The 18,327-nt window shown below is 41.4% G+C and overlaps 1 protein-coding gene across 7 annotated transcripts in view; it reads right to left on the bottom strand.

The window, feature by feature from the left end:
* The window catches only part of SPTSSA (serine palmitoyltransferase small subunit A), a 975,882-nt gene that overhangs the window by 832,047 nt on the left and 125,508 nt on the right, over positions 1-18,327 (bottom strand). For 2 of the 7 annotated variants that reach the window (XR_014148525.1, XR_014148528.1), the window contains exon 3: positions 10,320-10,451. The exons of the other annotated variants lie outside the window; for them this stretch is intronic. The gene's annotated coding sequence lies outside the window, so the exon portion shown is untranslated. Of the gene's footprint in view, positions 1-10,319; positions 10,452-18,327 lie in introns of those variants that run through there. 7 annotated transcript variants of the gene reach the window in all.

Genomic DNA, 18,327 nt, shown 5'->3' with positions numbered 1-18,327 from the left:
TTGAAGTTTCCCCACCCCCATTCCTCATACAGTGCCAAAAACGTGGGAATATTTCCTGGATACAAAATTTAATTATCCTTGGACACTTGGGAGACACATGACGAGAACTGAAAGTATTCCATTGTTCCTCAGAGAAGCAAATGGAGCAACCCTTTCCAGGGACGTCCAGGCAGGTGAACAGTAAGTTATACCCCCCACCCCAAACACATACACCCAAATATTTCTTTATCCATCCTACTGAGAAAGATTTTGTAAAATCACATATTATTGTGTTTGATCATCCTTATAGTAAGAATATCCATCTAAAATGGACTACTCTCCCTATCATAACTCTAATCATTCCTGATTTTAAAACCTACTAAAATATAAAACCAAGAAGTATTATTACGATTCATTTGTGGGTGGCTGTAGGTACTTAACAAATGTTATTTTCTTTCCATTCTTTAGTTAAGATCACAAATCTGGTCAAAAAAATAACTTGGTGAGAAATGAATAAAATTTCCCAGAAAGGATTTCTGCCCATTTTTCAGAATCTTTTGGAGGAAGGGCAGGGTGTTTCTACTTTCATTTTAAGTCATTTTAGCCGCATTTACTCTAGATTTCTCATACTAGTAAGAAGTTAGAAAAAGTAGATATCTAAAAAAAAAAAGCAGATAGCTAACAGTAGGGAAATGATTAAAGGAGTTACAGTAAATTATAAAGTACTATGTATATGTATAATATACACAAAAGCTACAACAATATAAAGTGATTATTATAACTTGAATTTTCTAATATTTAACAAAATGTTTTCTTTTATAAAAATAAAACAGGTATAATTATCTAAAAGTAAATTAGAAATTGCTTCAAAACCTTAAAACCTTTTCTTTTATTTTACTATTTTAGGGGTTTTTTTTCCCTTTAATACAAAAACAATGCATACTCATTTCTTTTTTTTTTTTTTAAAGATTTTATTTATTTATTTGAGAGAGAGAATGAGAGAGAGAGAGCACATGAGAGGGGGGAGGGTCAGAGGGAGAAGCAGACCCCCTGCTGAGCAAGGAGCCCAATATGGGACTCGATCCCGGGACTCCAGGATCATGACCTGAGCCGAAGGCAGTCGCTTAACCAACTGAGCCACCCAGGCGCCCTGCATACTCATTTCTATAATTTACAGGGAGATCAAAAAAAAAATAAAGATAACCCATGATTATGTATATCAGACATAACCACTGTTAATAAACTTATATATAGGGTGCCTGGGTGGCTCAGTCGGTTGAGCGACTGCCTTCGGCTCAGGTCGTGATCCCAGAGTCCTGGGATCGAGCCCCGCATCGGGCTCCCTGCTCGGCTGGAAGCCTGCTTCTCCCTTCCCCACTCCCCCTGCTTGTGTTCCCTCTCTCGCTGTGTCTCTCTCTGTCAAATAAATAAATAAAATCTTTAAAAAAAAATAAACTTATATATATCATTTTTTCACATATATATGTCCAAAAATAAAATAATTTCAAATATACCGTTTATAAACCTCCAAAAATTACTTAGCTACTCCCCCCCACCCAAAGACACTAGCCTGGTGACATAATAATGCCATAGTCTCTCCTCAGAAGGAGCTTTAAGAAAGCTAGACAGAGGTGATGAACTCCTGGACTCTTGTGACAGATCAAGGATTCATCTTGCAATCGGAATTCTGAGTATGGTTCTGCATGGAACATGCTAGAAACAAAGGCTCAATCCTCCTGAGCCTCCGTTTCTTTGCCCCAACATGAGGATAATGATGCTTGTGTCTCACAAATGCTATAACAAATGAGGTCAGCTTTTTAATGAGCTTTGAGTTTTGGGAAAATAGCATCATAGTATTTTATTATGTTGTTGCTTGCTCATGATGGGTATTATTATTATTATTATTATTATTATTATTATTACATTACCTGGCTTTGAATTTGAAGCTCTCCTTTTTAGAATACCTCTGCTGATTAGCCCCGTGATGCTCTAATCACTCATGGCCTCTGTTCTTGTTTATCAGTTCTAACTTGCTTGAATAAACACTCTTAACTCTTTCCCATGAACTTTTCTTTTTCCTTCCCAGGTGGACAGCGTGGTACTTGAGGGCAGGGCCTGGGTTTTACACTGTGTTGACATTTCCTGCACCACCTCTCGCCCCCCTCCAGGCCGGGACCACGGTGACATTTGCCATGCCCAAGTCCATGGTGGCTTCTGCCTGTGGGGGAGACACTGTCATCCCACACAAACTTCACTTTGTGGAAGAATGGGAGGTGCGGGCCTTTGGGACTCTTGTGGGAAGTTGTCCAGGGGGGAATTGCCAATGCTGGGAAGTGAAATGTGCTGCCAGGAAAGCTGACTGCAGCCACTAAGCCCTTGCTGAAGGCCACCTGAGGTGATCTCATCAGGAACGCCACCCTGCAACACAGGGCTGAGAGAAGGCCAAAAATTCACGGCACACCACCCTATTCTTAGCCTTTATGGTTGAGTCCTCAGATCCCATGAGCATGGGAACCTTTCTTAAAAGCGTGGCTATTCCCTTGTTCATTTAAGCCTCATTCTCTTTATCAAATTCCAAGAAATCTATTCGTGGACACAACCAGGATAATCTAAAATACAGGTGCTAGGCTTCTCAGGACACATAGGATTTCTCTAAACTAAGATTTTTTTTTTCCTCCTCTAACTCTGTGTTTCTTTTCCTTCTAATTCTGATTTTAATTCTTCTTCAAAATCTTCCTTTTCTCATTCTCCATCAATTCCTTTTTCCTGAAGTGAACAGAAGTCACCTTTCACTAAGGAAAAAAATACATGAACAATGCCCAGCCTCACTCGGGAATTCACAGGCAGATACTGAGATGATGGGGTCTTTCACAGATATTTCGTGATTTTGGTCACACAGGACTGACAGGCCTGACCCTCTGGCCCCCGTCTCCTTGCTCACAACCGTTCGGGACCAACGAGGGATCCAAGCTTGGAAAATAACAGGCGAGAAAACAGGTGTCTTCCTGAGAGCCCAGTGCTTCCCAGATGGGAGAAGCGATTAAGGAGAACAGGAAGTGTGTCGGCTCCTCAGCAAAGCCAGGGACAGATTGAGGATTGTGCTGTTCTGATGAAAGTGCCAAGGTCATGATTAAATGGTTTGGAAACTATTGTTCATAAAAGGCACTTGTACAAACGTGAAACTCTCTTAACAGCTCTGTTTAAATTTATCTTAAAACAAAGGGTTGTCACTGAAGAATTAGACTGCTTCCCCACCACCGTTTTAACCATGCACAAACACCACGTCAACCTCTCAGCTCTTATTCTGGGTGCTCCTCAAGTGGCAGCCGTCTCCTCCCTGCCCTCGCTGGGCCCTGGGTCCCCCGAGACCCCCATTTCAAAATACACAAAAGCTAAAAAAGCATCCCCACCTTGGAGACTAGCCCCTAATTCTCCACTGTGGAACTTGAGGAACAGTGATAAAAACAAAATGGCTAAATTTATTTTTCTCGAGGGTTCTGTGAGGGTCCAGCCCATGTTAAAACATTTTCAAGTCCCCTTCACACCTTTTTCTTTTCCAGGGTGGATCCTTCAGCACACTGACCTCACCACCTCCCACTGGCAGGAAAGCAGCCTGGACTCCCTGGGGCATGACAGTGCCCAGGGCAGGAAACGACACAAGGTCTTGCCTGTGTAAATCCTGGCCTGCTCTGGATTACTCCCACTCCCACTCAAATAGGTGGAATGTTAAAGCACCCGGTCCCGAGCCCGGGTCCCACAGCGACTCCCACCCGCAACACCTGGGTGGTGGGGAAGGCTCCAGGTGCAGGAAACAGAACGAGGCGAGGATTTTGTGCTTTAAAAAAGATCAAAGAGACGATGAGGGCCCAGAGATGGTAAAGTGGTTCTAATGCCAAAATTTATGACCACATGTGTCCTCTGACATTTATAGTCTCCCCAGATGGGGAAGATTTAAGTGTGTTCCCACTTACAGGCTGGACTTGCACTGGCTCTGGGGTCCCCAAACCCAGCTGCTCAACAGAATCACCAGGGTGCTTTCTTTGAAACATAAATTCCTAGGTCCTCAAAAATGACTGAATCAGAACTTCTAGGAGTGGGGTCTGGAAAGTGAATTTGTCAAAGATCCCTGGAGGCACCTAATTGCAGAGCCAGGTTTAAGAATGGCTGCACAAGGGCGCCTGGGTGGCTCAGTTGGTTAAGCGACTGCCTTCAGCTCAGGTCACGATCCTGGAGTCCCGCATCGGGCTCCCTGCTCGGTGGGGAGCCTGCTTCTCCCTCTGACCCTCCCCCCTCTCATGTGCTCTCTCTCATTCTCTCTGTCTCAAATAAATAAATAAAATCTTTAAAAAAAAAAAAAAAGAATGGCTGCACAAACTGGCCTTCTGGGCACCCTTCCCCAGGCCTAGAGACCTGTATGAGTTACTGAGTTTCCCTGGAATGCCTGGGCTGCCCACCTGCTCGCTCTATCTCTCTCTCTCTCTCACACACACACACACACTAAAACACACTTCCTTAGGAAGAAACGAGAAAAAATGATTAAAAAAACAGAAACACAAATTCATTCCTCATACAAGTAAAAATATGGCAGCCCTGTCCTCCACTTCTGCCCAAGATGACTCTTCCCCAGCTCACAGGGCACCACTCTGAGGAGAGAAAGGCAGTTAGGTGCGAGGCTGACGCTTGAAGCTTGAAGCAGGTTCCACTGTGCACAACAGTGTGTCGCAGATGGATCCCGCCTTCACACGAGCCACTGTCTGCATGGTATCCCGTGTGACGCTTGAGCTCCGTAACTCTTAGTAAGGCTGCGCCTCCTGCAAGCCAGGCAATGGAGCCTCTCCGCCCTCATTCCTACACACACAGGCTGTGCTCAGCACCGGGGGCTGACCGCAGGAGAGCAAACTCTCCCAGTGGGGCTGCTCTGACTTTGACCCAAACCCATGGGGTTCTCCTGCCCCAGCACCCTCACCTTCACCCCAATTCAGCACCATTCGGGATACAAACGGCAGCTTCAACTTATGCTTTAGACAGAGCCATGCAGTTTATGACCAAAGGAAGAACAGAAATTATGTCATTTTCAAACTGAACTGGGTCCCTTCTTCTAGCTAAAGTTCCTTTCTCAGGCCCTCCTCCAAGAATACCATAAAAAACCAATGCTCTTAATACTAAAATGTACTAGAAGAGAAGATACACACCATTCCCCTTTCCTCCGGGAGCAGACTCTGACCCAACACACACATACTCAAGGTAAATGTACAAAAGAGGTAGGACCAAAAATTACTTTTATGCTTCATCCGTTACAGAAGAAACAGAAGGTATGACAATGAAAACATTTACATTATCCAACTTGAACAATACAGATCAACAGCCATCTACAAGGCTGATTTCAACATTTAAGCAAAGAAGAACAGTAATAACAGTAATTGCCTGACCTTGGATATTTCTATTGTTTTGTTCTGTGATAGCAACTACAAAAACAAATTATTTTATAGGCACCTGGCTCATTATGCGTTACAAATTAAATCTTCATTTATCTATATGCACCAAACAGTACCTATCCATCGCCATCACTTAAAAACACATTGCCCTTCTTTCTAGCCTTGTTAATTTCCAGATGCTAATTAAATTTAAACTCATAAAAGTATCTGCTTAGCATGCATGACAAGATCATCCTTCAATATCCATTACCCACTGTACATTCTGGCATGTTTACCTACTGTTTTCTGTTTGCTTTCTCATCTGTATGCCTCAGTTTCAAGGGACAGACCAGGGATTTATCCTGGAATTCAATCTCTGTCCCATTTCGATTCTACGCAAGTTGTCCCCTCTGCTTGATGCCTTTGTAAGCAACTTTCCTTCAAATTATTGCCGAGAAGAATGACTTCCAGGTAATAGCACTTAAATATGGAACAGCAGGATGATAAAGGAATTCTGGAGGAAAGTTATACTTCAGCCCCTTTTCACCAGGCCATTACACAAAAAGAGAAGACTTTCGATCTCTAGAGATCCACAGTCACTTATTTATTGCTATAAGAAGGTTGACAGGCAGTCTGAAAGCCACACAGATAATGAATGGCATCGCTCACCACCAGCACCTAACATAAAACATGCTACCATCCCACAGGGGTGTCCCAAAGGCCGGGGAGAGAATTCGAAGTAGCACCCAGCAGGACATTACATTCACATTCTCTTTTCTCACTCACGCAAGTCCTCACAGCAAGCAAATAGCATAAAAGAGAGAAGAGTCCTGACTCGATAGGTCTGTGTTCTGCTCGGCCCTCTGCCTCTGCACAGGACCACTTCGGCTCTGGCCTGCCTTTCTCAGCTGGAGAGATGTCCCTCCCTTGGGAACTTACACTGGGCCTTCAGATGTGTCTGTCCCATGTGAGGACATCCATGCTTCCATGACCATTTCAAGAGAGAAGAGAGTGTGACACCACAGGCCCAAACAATGACTCTCTGTATCAGGGTAGAAGCGAAGGCTCCACAAAGATAAAACCAGGCTGGAGTTGCACCTCACCTCCTATTAGCCCAAGGAAAGGAAAAATTAATACTCTGAGTCACAGTTCTCTCATGACAGAGGCATCCTACCCCCCCTCTAGTCTTTAATACAAAGCTTGACAAACTTTTCTATAAGGGGGGGAAATCGGTGGGGGAGATGAACCATGAGAGACTATGGATTCTGAGAAACAAACTGAGGGTTCTAGAGGGGAGGGGGGTGGGGGGATGGGTTAGCCTGGTGGTGGGTATTGAGGAGGGCATATTCTGCATGGAGCACTGGGTGTTATACACAAACAATGAATCATGGAACACTACATCAAAAACTAATGATGTAATGTATGGTGATTAACATAACATAATAAAATTAAAAAATAATTTTAAAAAAAGCTACTTAGTCAACATTTTAGGCTTTGTGGGCCACATAAAATCTGTTTCCTCCTCCCCGACCCTCCTCTCCTTCCTTCTTCTCCTCCTCCTCCTCTTCTTCTTCTTCAACTTTAAAAAATGTAAAATCCATTCTTAGCTGGTAGGCCATACCAAAACAGGCCAGAGGCCACATTTGGCCTATGAGCCATAGTTTGACAACCCCTGTCTTATTATAAAATAGAAAGTGAAAATGGTTTGAGTTCTTCAATTCATGTAATATACAGATCTTTTTTAAAGAAAAAAAAATCCACATTGTCCTTTAAGTATACATCCATAGAGCCCTGGGTACCCAATATCCCAAACCAAACACTGCATTAAAATTAAATCTGTGACCCTAAGGAATCCCCTATCACCAATACAGATAAATATACAATATAAATGAGCAGTTCTGTTATAAGATGGTGGTCAGAAGATCCCAAATGCCCTTAATGTTTTTAGATGGCCTTTGAATGAAAATCAACCTTTAAAAATTATTGTCTAACATATAGCTGTGCTCTCCCAGAGGTCTACAAGTCAGTACCACACACTGAATGTATAGTTTATAAATGGGAGAGGCAACCATAATGCCATTATTAACAAAACTCTGTTTAACATGACTATGATCTCACTGAAAAAATATGTGGCAAAGCAACAATTGAAGTAGCAACCATCATGTTTCTTTCTTCCCCCATCTTGCCCCATCTTGTGCTACCGCCCCGCCCCCCATACTTCCTCCTGTTTGAGTTGACTGCCATTCCTGTATTAGTTGGCATGTTGAGGTCAGAGGACCAACACACTGAACCATCAGCTCCTAAGTTCAAAAAGCCTCCTTGCAGGTAAAACACTGATGATGACTGGAAGTCAAAGAGTTCTAGCTGAGCCAAGTTTTTCCACTTTCTGCATCAACCCCTCATTCCAAACTAGAAGAAAATAAAACAAAACAAAACAAAATAAACAATAACCACCTTTGAGTTAAGATAATGGAAAAAAATTTGGAAAGGGAGGTAAGAGGGCTTAGAAAGTTAAACATGGGCATCAGAGAGAGTGATGGAATCTAAGTTAAAGTTTGAACACCCCAGGAGAGGTGACTTGTGCTTTGATTCCTGCCCAGAATTGTGAAAGGCAACTGTTTCATAGATGTGCCCTGTCCAAAAGTGCATGGGGCGGGAGCAACAGAAATAGACCTACACACAACACAGGTATTGAAATCAGCCAACAAGGAATTTAATACAACTACTACAAATATATTCAAAGATTTAAAGGTAAAGATGGACATGACAAGTGAACCAGTGGGTGATCTCAGCAGATAAACAGAAACTATTGAATAAAACAATGAAAAGTCCAGACCTGGAAAATATAATATTTGAAATGAAAAATTCACTGGATGAGTTTTTCAGCATATTGGTCACTGTAGAAGAAAATATCAATGAGGGGCACATGGGTGGCTCAGTCAGTTAAGCAACTGCCTTGGGCTCAGGTTGTGATCTCAGGGTCCTGGGATTGAGCCCCATGTCAGGGTCCCTGCTCAGCAGGGAGTCTGCTTCTCCCTCTCCCTCTGCCTCTCCCCCTAGCTCATGCTCACTCACTCTCTCACTCTCTATCTCTCTCAAATAAATAAATAAAATCTTAAAAAAAAAAAAAAGAGAAAATATCAATGAACTTGAAAATGGGCAATAGAATCTAGAAATTGAAGCACAGAGAAAAAGAAAGCTAAAAAAAATCAACAGAGCCTCCATGGCCCATGGGACAATATCAAGTAGTCCAACATAATTGTTATTCGAGTCCTAAAATGATAGGAAAGAGAATGAGACAACACAAGGAAATATATGAGTAATGTAATGAAAATATAATGGCATAAAATTTTCCAAATTTGATTAAAAATATATATATATATATCACCCCACAGATCCAATAAGCTCTACAAAGTCCAAGCAGAATAAACACAAATAAAACTATACCTATTGACATCACAGCAAACTGTTGAAAACCAAAGAGAAAGAAAAAAATTTTAAAGCAGATAGCAGAAAGAAGATGTATTACATGTAAGAGAACAACAACAAAGATTATTACTGACATCATCAGAAACAATGCAATCCAGAAGACAGTGGAATGGAATCTTTAAAGTGCTCAAAGAAAAAAAAAACTCTCAACCTAGAATTCTATATTCAGCAAAATATTCTTCTAAAATGAAGGAAAAAATCAAGTTATTTTCAAATTTGAGAGAATTGGTCCTTAGCAGACCTGTGCTGCATTTAGAAATGTTAAAAGGACATTTTTCAGGATGTGACAACATAAAAATTCAGTTATATGTAAACAAATGAAAAGTTCCATAAATAAAAAATATGTGGGTAACTATATAAGGAGCATTTTTTCCTGTTTCTTCATTTCCTTAAAAGATAATTAACTAGTCCATCAACAGATGAATGGATAAACAAAATGTGTTATATAAGTACAACTGAGTATTATTTAGCTTTAAAAGGAAATGAAGTTTTCGTATGTACTACAACATGGATGAACCTTAAAAACGTCACACTAAGTAAGATAAGCCAGACACAAAATGACAAATATTATATGATTTCAATTATAAGATACTTAGAACAGGCAAATTCATAGAGACAGAAAGTAGATTAGAGTTACCAGGGGCTGGCGGTCCATGGGTGGCTCAGTTAGTTAAGCAGAGGACTCTTGGTTTCAGCTCAGGTCACGCTCTCAGTGTCGTGAGATCAAGCCCCAAGTTGGGCTCCGGGCTGAGTATGGAGCCTGCTTAAGATTCTCTCTCTCCCTCTCCCTCTCCCTCTGCCCCTCCGTACCCGTTCCCTGCTCGCTCTCTCTCTTTCTCTCTCTCAAGTAAATAAATAAGGGGCACCTGGGCGTCTTGGTCAGTTGAGCATCCGACTCTTGGTTTCAGCTTGGGTCATGATCTCAGAGTTGTGGAATTGAACCCCACAGTGGGGCTCCACACTCAGCATGGAGTCTGCTGAAGATTCTCTCTCCTTTTCTCTCTGCCCCTCCCCCTGCTCTAAATAAATAAATAAATAAATAAATAAATAAAATCTTTTTAAAAATAAAATGAAAATAAATAAATAAATCTTAAGAAAAAAAAGTTACTTCCTGGGCTGCAGGAAGGAGAGAATAGGGAGCTATTGTTTAATAGCTAGAGTTTCTGTTTGGAGTGATGAAAAAGTTTTAGAAAGAGTGGTGATAGTTGTACAACATTGATAATATAATTAATGCCAATGAAACGTACATAGAAATAGTTAAAATGGCAAATTCTGTTATACATACTTTACCACCATTGTTTAATTAATGTAATTACACCCCAAACCATTGAATTATACATTTTATCTGGGTGAATTTTATGATATGTACATTTACATCCCAAGAAACCTGTTTTAAAAAAAAGACAGGGGCGCCTGGGTGGCTCAGTCATTAATCCTCTGCCTTCGGCTCAGGTCATGATCCCAGGGTCCTGGGATCGAGTCCCGCATCGGGCTCCCTGCTCGGCGGGAAGCCTGCTTCTCCTTCTCCCACTCCCCCTGCTTGTGTTCCTGCTCTCGCCATTTCACTCTCTCTGTCAAATAAATAAATAAAATCTTTAAAAAAAATTTAAAAAAGACAATTGATGGTATAATACCAAATAACAACGTATTGTGGTGTTTATGAGAGATGTCGAAATAAAATGTCAGAAAACAAGAGCACAAAGGATGGGAGTGAGGGAGATGGAAGCTTACTCGTAAGACTCTGACATTTATGTGAGGTCGAATAATATTACCTGAAGGCAGCCTGGGAACGGTCAAGGAGGTCTACTATACTACTTGGAGCAATCACTAATGTACATATATACACACATATGGGTATAAGGCACAGCTAACAACCAGACAACAAAAAAGTAAACAAAAATAATGGAAAAAATCTGTCCCCAAAGCAACCCAGGCTGATGGGAGTTAAACTTTGTTCTGGAAGGTACTTTTCCCCTGAATCACCTCCTTCAATTGTTCAGGAAACATTGCAGTAGTTGCTAAGGCAGAGCCTCCCGGCCAGAGCTCACTGGTATACCACACATGGGTTACAGATGTTCTGCAAAATATTGATCCCCTCAGCCTTGGCGATAGCAAAAGGGCACACGGGGTGACCAACACACACAGCTAGGTCACCTCTGGCCTCAAGTAGCCTCATCTGGCACTCCTCAGAAAGTGGCCCCAAAGCTGAGCAGAATCCAGTGGCATGCCCCATCATCCTTGCAGGTGGGGGCTCCACGAGCTAGGCCTCACCACCTGCTAACATGCACTAGTATAACCAAAGGAGGTGCTCTACTCCTGGCCAGCTACAGAGCGCACATTCTCTGTAAAGCAGACCCCTGTCGCAGCGAGCAAGGGGCTCTTGGAGCTGCTAGGGAAAGAATTTCGTGTTCCGGGAGTCCCGGGAATGCAGCGTACAAGCATGCAGCCCAGGATGCGGCTAAGCAGTGACGGTCAACTGTTGGGGCTGAGGGTTCCTCAGAGACACACTCCAGGCCAAGGTCCCAAATCTCTGTCTCCGTACACATGAGCTATTTCTCCCTACTTGTGGCTTAGATGCCATTTTAGTAGCGTCCACGTTACCTGCACATGATTGTTCAGGCCATGTATGCCGTTGATATGCAAAAGTTCTACTGGATTAAAAATCTGTCACCGTTATAAGAAAGTTCGATTAACGCACTTTTCGATAAAAATAAGGGAAGAACTGCCACATTTGTAAATATAATTTAAGCTGTGCTAAAATGGTTGTTTAAAAAAAAGTTTTTACATGTTTTCCCACTTAATTGTGTAAGCAAATGTTTTTGTTTAGTGACTATCATAACTGAAGAGATCATGGTTCTAAAGACTTGATTAGGAAATACATGTAACAATTTCAAATAAAATATGAAATTAAAATGTTATGTTTATGCAAGCAAGATCAAGCTTCACATTTAAAATTTTGGAAAGATCTTATTTGTAAGATTTATACAAATCTTACATTTAATATCTTCCCTAATGCTTTTTCATTTCCTTTTCATAATTATAAAAACTATATATTGTAATTATAAAATATATAACAGATTTTTTTCCACCGAGCCCTTTGGAAACACTCACAAATCCCCCTTGTTTCTCTCAATGTGCTTTACAAATGACATCTTCTATGTTTGTCAAGATGTGACAAAAGTCGGGAACGTAGAATGAGGCTGTCAGGCCGGAAACCTACTATAGCCTGTCTGTTACCAGTAGGGGGAGCTCTGGAGAAGGGACAAAGAGGAAAGCTCGCACACAGGAAGGCAGGTGAGGAGATAGAAACCAAGATCATGTGAAATTTTTTGTGGTAATGTTCTTCCAGTAATAACAATAATGTGTTTCCAAAGCAAAACAAAGTTTTCATATCAACATGCATGCACTATTAGATCAGTCGCACACTGCGGCTAGCTTGGACAGGACGAGTGGGGCACTTTGAGCTGGGTTTTCTGTCCCTGACCACCAAAAGGGTTCTAAATGATCCATTCCTGCTGGGAATGGGATCTTGTAGCCCAGAGAGTAAATACACTTGAAAGCTACACTCTCAGAGGGGCAGCTACTATTAGTAAGAGAAATTTATTGCTTAAATCATGAGTCATCAAAATTTATATTAAAAGAGCCAGAGTGTAAACATTTTAGGCTTTGTGAGCCACATGGTCCTTGTTGCAAATATTCACCTCTGCCCTTACAGCATGAACGCAGCCACACATAATATATAAAAGAATGAGTGTGGCTGTGTTCCAATAAAACCATGAACCCCAAAATTTTAATTGTGTATGATTTCTACATATCCACTTCACACTATTCCTCTTTTGACTTTTTTTTAAACATTTAAAAATACAAAACCCATTCTTAGCTCACGAGCTGTACAGAAACAGGCAGTGAGCAGGATTTGCCCCACAAGCTGCAATTTGCCACCTCATGGCTTAGATGAGGTGATGATCCTCTATTGCCCTCCCCGGGCAGGAAAGGTAACAGGTCTTCCCCATTTCAACTGCGAGGAGAGCAAAGTGGAAGGGACTTTCTAGATTTTCTCCAAGGCTAACTGCAATAGGAAAGGGGAATAGCCCAATGGGAACAGTAAAGAAACACCTTGCCCATCTTCTGAACTCCAGGTGTGTTTGTGATTGTGACTAACGTTGTGTTCTTTGTGCTAACAGACTCTTCCTGCCATGCCCCTCTAGATTCTGTAAGGTTTAGAGATAAGATTCTAGTTCTTTCTTAGTCTTGAATATTCTGGCACAATGATCTCCGTCACAATCTCTCCACTGACATTGGAGTGAAAGACCTTCTTGGCTAATAGGCACTAGAAATTCTCTGACATGGTGAGATAGTCTTCAAGCAGAATGGGGGACCAGTCTTGGGGTTGGTGGAAATGAGAGCAGTATATTTCTTCCCTCCTTAAAATTAGACTATGGGTCCTAAAGAAGGAAAATTATCACCTTACACAGGCCGTTCTGAAGCAGTCCGGGGTCTTTGCAGGAATGCAGAACTTTGACTTGATCAGAATTTAAAAAGGAATTGGGGGAGGAACAGGGCAAGCATATTTCATAAACACAGGGTTGCTTGATTTGGAAAATAAAAACTATACCCAGTTAAATCTGAATTTCAGCTAAGCAGCAAACCATTTTTTAGTGTAAGTATGTCCCAAATATTGTATCCTGGCTTCTATCTGGCAGTCCCATGGGCTGTGGGGAGGGAAAGAGCTCCGTTCTCCAGCACTGTCTGCAAAGAGGGCATTGGGATTTCTGGGGAGCCCCAGATGGCTGCCAGGAGCTTTTGGGTACTCATTAATCATCCCTTTGTAGTTCTGATCTCTTAGACTACCAGGCACTTTTTTGGAAGGAACAGCATGTTACTGGGAGGCTCTCATACCACATGTGTCAGAGCTTGCGGCCCCCAATACCTTAGGAGATCATGGAGGACAAGTCTGTGGCATTAAACTCCACCTATCCCCTCTGATCTTTCTGTCTCTCTGTCCTCCTTCCTCCTCTCTCCTCTCCCGTCCTGCATGCAAGTGTCTATACACCTGTGAGTGTGTGTGTGTGTGACCCAGGTTCTGGGTCCAGTCTTAACTAGTTCCTGCGTAAATCCCTCTTCAGATAAAGACTTGAGAAACCTCAAAATGGACTTCCTCATTCCCCATTGGGTTCCAAAGAACACTGATTTTTTTTCATTGACTGAAACAAGGATCTCCCTTCCTCCAGCTCTGAACTCACTATTCCCAAACTATAAATGTTCAATTACTTCCCAGACAGCAAAGGCACATTTTCCTTCCTCCATGCTATATATTTCCTGTGGTTTGTATTATCGTTAGCTAAATACACTTGGACACTCTATTTACCTCCAGAGGCGTCTCTCAGACCTTTGTGTGACTTCTCGCCCTCTAGGAGCAGCCCAGATAAATCACTTCTTGGCCATTTAGCATACAAAGAAGAGAAGATTCCAATTCTCCAGAGAGGGCCATTTGTTTCATTTATTTCGCTGCTAGGGAGTGGTGGAAATGGTGCTGACGTAGCCTGGGAAAGAACACCATCGAGCCCTCTAGGTTTTTGTCTCTGATGGGACAATCCAAATGTTCTCACCAGTTTCTGTTACGAAAATGTTTTGAAAATGCCTTCTATTCCTTCAACTGGGTGGTAGGTTCATGAGTGCGTTCATTGGATTGTTATTCTGTATGCCTTACACATACATTATAAATATTCTTGGCACTTCTTCATTTGTTAATAAAAAAAAACTTTTAATGAAAAAATCCACCCCCATACACAGAAAAGAAATAAAATGCCTTAACCTTCATGCCAACTGGAAAAGCTATCCCTTTGCAGAAAGCAAGTCAGGGTGCGAGATTCTTCACAGGTGGTTAAATTTATCATATATCCAAGAGACAGATCGTTGCACTAGGAAATTGAAAACCTGGGTTCTAATCCCAGCTCTGCCAGGGGATAAGGCCATTAGTCATTAAGTTCCTCCAAGACAGGAATTGTGTCCTGGACCCTATTTTCTTCTAGTTAATTTTTAACAGATAAATTATGTATGATCTATTTGCCAAAAATATGTAATACTGCACATATAGATGAAGTCCCCTTGGACCTCTTCAGTCTTTTTCCCATCACAAGCCAAGAGATAACCACTATTATACTCTGATATGTATCTTCACCAGACTATTCACCTACACTACAGAAATTGTGTAGTATTGATTTTGGTGGGGGGGGTCTTTTTTTCTCTCCACAGAAATGGTCATAGAGTACATACAACTCTGCAAACTGCTCTTTTCACTCTACAGTATATTTTTGAGATCAATCCATGTTGATGTGGATAGCTCTAATATGTTTCTCTGAATTTCTGTGTACTGTTTCACCATAAGAACATACCATGTCCTGTCTATCCACTCCAGGGACGGTTAGGTTGTTTCCAATTGTTCTTGATACAAACAATTTTCACAAATAAAATTGCCTTCCAAAGTCAGAGGTCATTTTACCATTCCCACCAGAAGTTTAGGAAAGCAGTCCTTTTCCCACAACTCAATAATACTCGATATTAATAAACTTCATCGTTGCCACACTAGCAGGTAAAAATAAAATAGTATCTTGTGGTGATTTTAATTTGCATTTCCTCATTAGCTTAGTGAGGGTGAACATCTTATCAAATGTTCTTTAAGATTTATTTATTTTGAGAGAGAGAGAGAATGTGAGCAGGGGGACAGGCAGAGGGAGAGGGAGAGAATCCTCAAGCAGACTCCCCACTGAGCAGAGAGCCCGCAGCAAGGCTCAATCCCAGAACCCTGAGATCGTGAGCTGAGCTGAAATCAAGAGACAGACACTCAACCAACTGAGCCACCCAGATGCCCCTTACCAAATGTTCTGTAACCTTTTATGTTTTCCTCTTCTGTGACTCCCTTGTCTATATCATTTACTCATTGGTCTGTTGGTTTATTTGTTCTTTTCCTGTGGATTTGTAGGGTTCTTTATAAATTCTGGATACTAATTCTTTGTTGTACATGTGGCTTTTGTTCACTTTTGGAGACTCCCCCAGGCAGCAGAGCGTCTGGCTCTTAGTAAGAGGTAATAATTATTTGTTGACTACATGAACAAATAAATGTTGCATAAACACACCACGTATTGGACAATCACTCTGTAGCTCACAACAGGGCTTGGTATTTTCCTTACTAGTTGACTCTTGAGCAACACAGGTTTGAAATGCGGGTCCACTTACACACAGACTGTTTTTGATAAGTACAGCACAGTCCTGTAAATGTATTTTGTCTTCCTTACAATTTTCTTAATAACATTTTCTTTTCTCCAGCTTACTTTATTGTAAGAATGCAGTATATAATACATGTAACATACAAAATATGTGTTAATCAACTATTGATGTTATCAGTAAGGCATCCAGTCAACACCAGGCTATTCATAGTTAAGTTTTGGGGGAGTCGAAAGTTATACACTGATTTTCTACTAGGCAGGCATTGGCACCCCTAATCCCCACATTGTTCAAGGGTCAATTTGTATTGAGCTAGGAAGACCACATAAGTCGGTACATTAAATATGATCCAGTGAATGCTAGGCCCTACTTGTTTCTGAATCCCCAATTCTTAGGGCAGGACCTTCTACAGCATAGCCGTTCGATAAAGGTCGAATGAATTAAAAACCAGAATAGAAGAAATCAAAAGAGTATCGTCACTCTCATGTGCCTGAGAAACCAAATTTTCTATCCCATAATAAACTAAGGTTTTTTTAAAAATTGTAACAAAGTCTGCATGCAGCCAGTACAGAAGAATGTATTCTATCTCTGCTCGGCTCCAAATCTCCTGATCTCCACTGGAGAAACGGGAAATTAGAGCCAGAGTGGATACCTCACAAGAAAAGCAAAAAAAAAAAAAAAAAAAAGAACACTCTGGGCCCACTTGACTCAACATAGGGAATTCAAGTTAAAATCTGATCATTTCATCCACTGTTTCTTCCACTAGGGACCAGGGAAAGGGCTGGGGGCCAGGCAGCTTCTCCTCTTGCCTATCTCTTCCTCCTTCTCTTCCTCCCACATCCCCATCTCTCCGCCTCAAGGTGCTCCTGTTTTTTGTTTTTTGTTTTCTTTCCAGATTATTGTTTTTTTCTATGTGGCATTGATCCCTGGATTTTCCTGGATTGTCAGGATTTCTGTTGAAAGACTCTCACAGCAGAAACACCACCCCATCTATATACATATAAATATGTTTCTTTTCTTCAGCTTTCTTGCTCCAACAGGGTTCTGTGGAGCTATTTGGCTTAATTATTTCTGGCACTTTGCCCATCAAAATGTGCAATTCTTCAAAGGGATAGAAATGACAGTGAATCTGCCTTCTCCCGAGCAATTGAGGTTTTCATTTGAATCCTGTTGTCTTGGAAACAAGTGAGTTTCATTGAACATACACCTACCATAGTGGTTAAAATATCAGCTAGAGGCATGACTCCCACACAATCCATTCTCTGTCTTGCTCAACTCACAAGTTGGTTGGCTGCTGGAGTACAAACAGTCTGTGAGTCAAGACATCTGGATGCTAACCTTATCCCTGAACCTATCCACATGGCTCTAGGCAAGTCGTATAACCTTTTTGAGACTTTATTCCCTTATGAAAAAAATGGGAATAATACTACCTCCTCTGTGTAACTCAGACACATTGTAAAGATTGAAAGAGAAATTAAATTTGAAAAGCACTTTGAAAACTAGCAAGGCATCCCCTAGTTCAGCTACACTGGGATTAAAAGTAACAGGTCAATCATCAGGGAAATATAAACCAAAACTACAATAAGGTATCACCTCACACCGGTCAGAATGGCTAAAATCAACAACACAAGAAACAACAGGTGTTGGCGAGGATGTGGAGAAAGGGGAACCCTCTTACACTGTTGGTGGGAATGCAAACTAATGCAGCCACTCTGGAAAACAGCGTAGAGGTTCCTCAAAAAGTTAAAAATAGGGGCACCTGAATGGCTCGGCCAGCAGAACGTGTGACTCTTAATTTCGGGGTTGTGAGTTCAAGCCCCACAATGGGCATAGAGCTTACTTAAAAAATAAAAAGATTAAAAACAGAAGTACCCTACGATCCAGCAATTGCACTACTAGCTATTTATCCAAAGAATGCAAAATACTAATTCAAAAGGATATGTGCACCCCAATATTTATAGCAGCATTATCTACAATAGCCAAATTATGGAAACAGCCCAAGTGTCCATTGACTGATGAATGCATAAAGAAGACGTGGTGTACATACACACACACATACACATACAATGAAACATTACTCAGCCATAAAAAAGAATGAAATCTTGCCATTTGCAATGACATGGGTGGAGCTAGAGAGTATAATGCTAAGTGAAATAAGTCAGTCAGAGAAAGACAAACACCACATGATTTCACTGATATGTAGAAATTAAGAAATGAAACA

Source organism: Leptonychotes weddellii, chromosome 9 (assembly GCF_054177405.1).
Source record: "Leptonychotes weddellii isolate Sample4059 chromosome 9, ASM5417740v2, whole genome shotgun sequence".
Taxonomy (NCBI): domain Eukaryota; kingdom Metazoa; phylum Chordata; class Mammalia; order Carnivora; family Phocidae; genus Leptonychotes; species Leptonychotes weddellii.
Note: the sequence above shows the minus strand (reverse complement) of the source record. Positions and strands in the feature narration are given on the sequence as shown.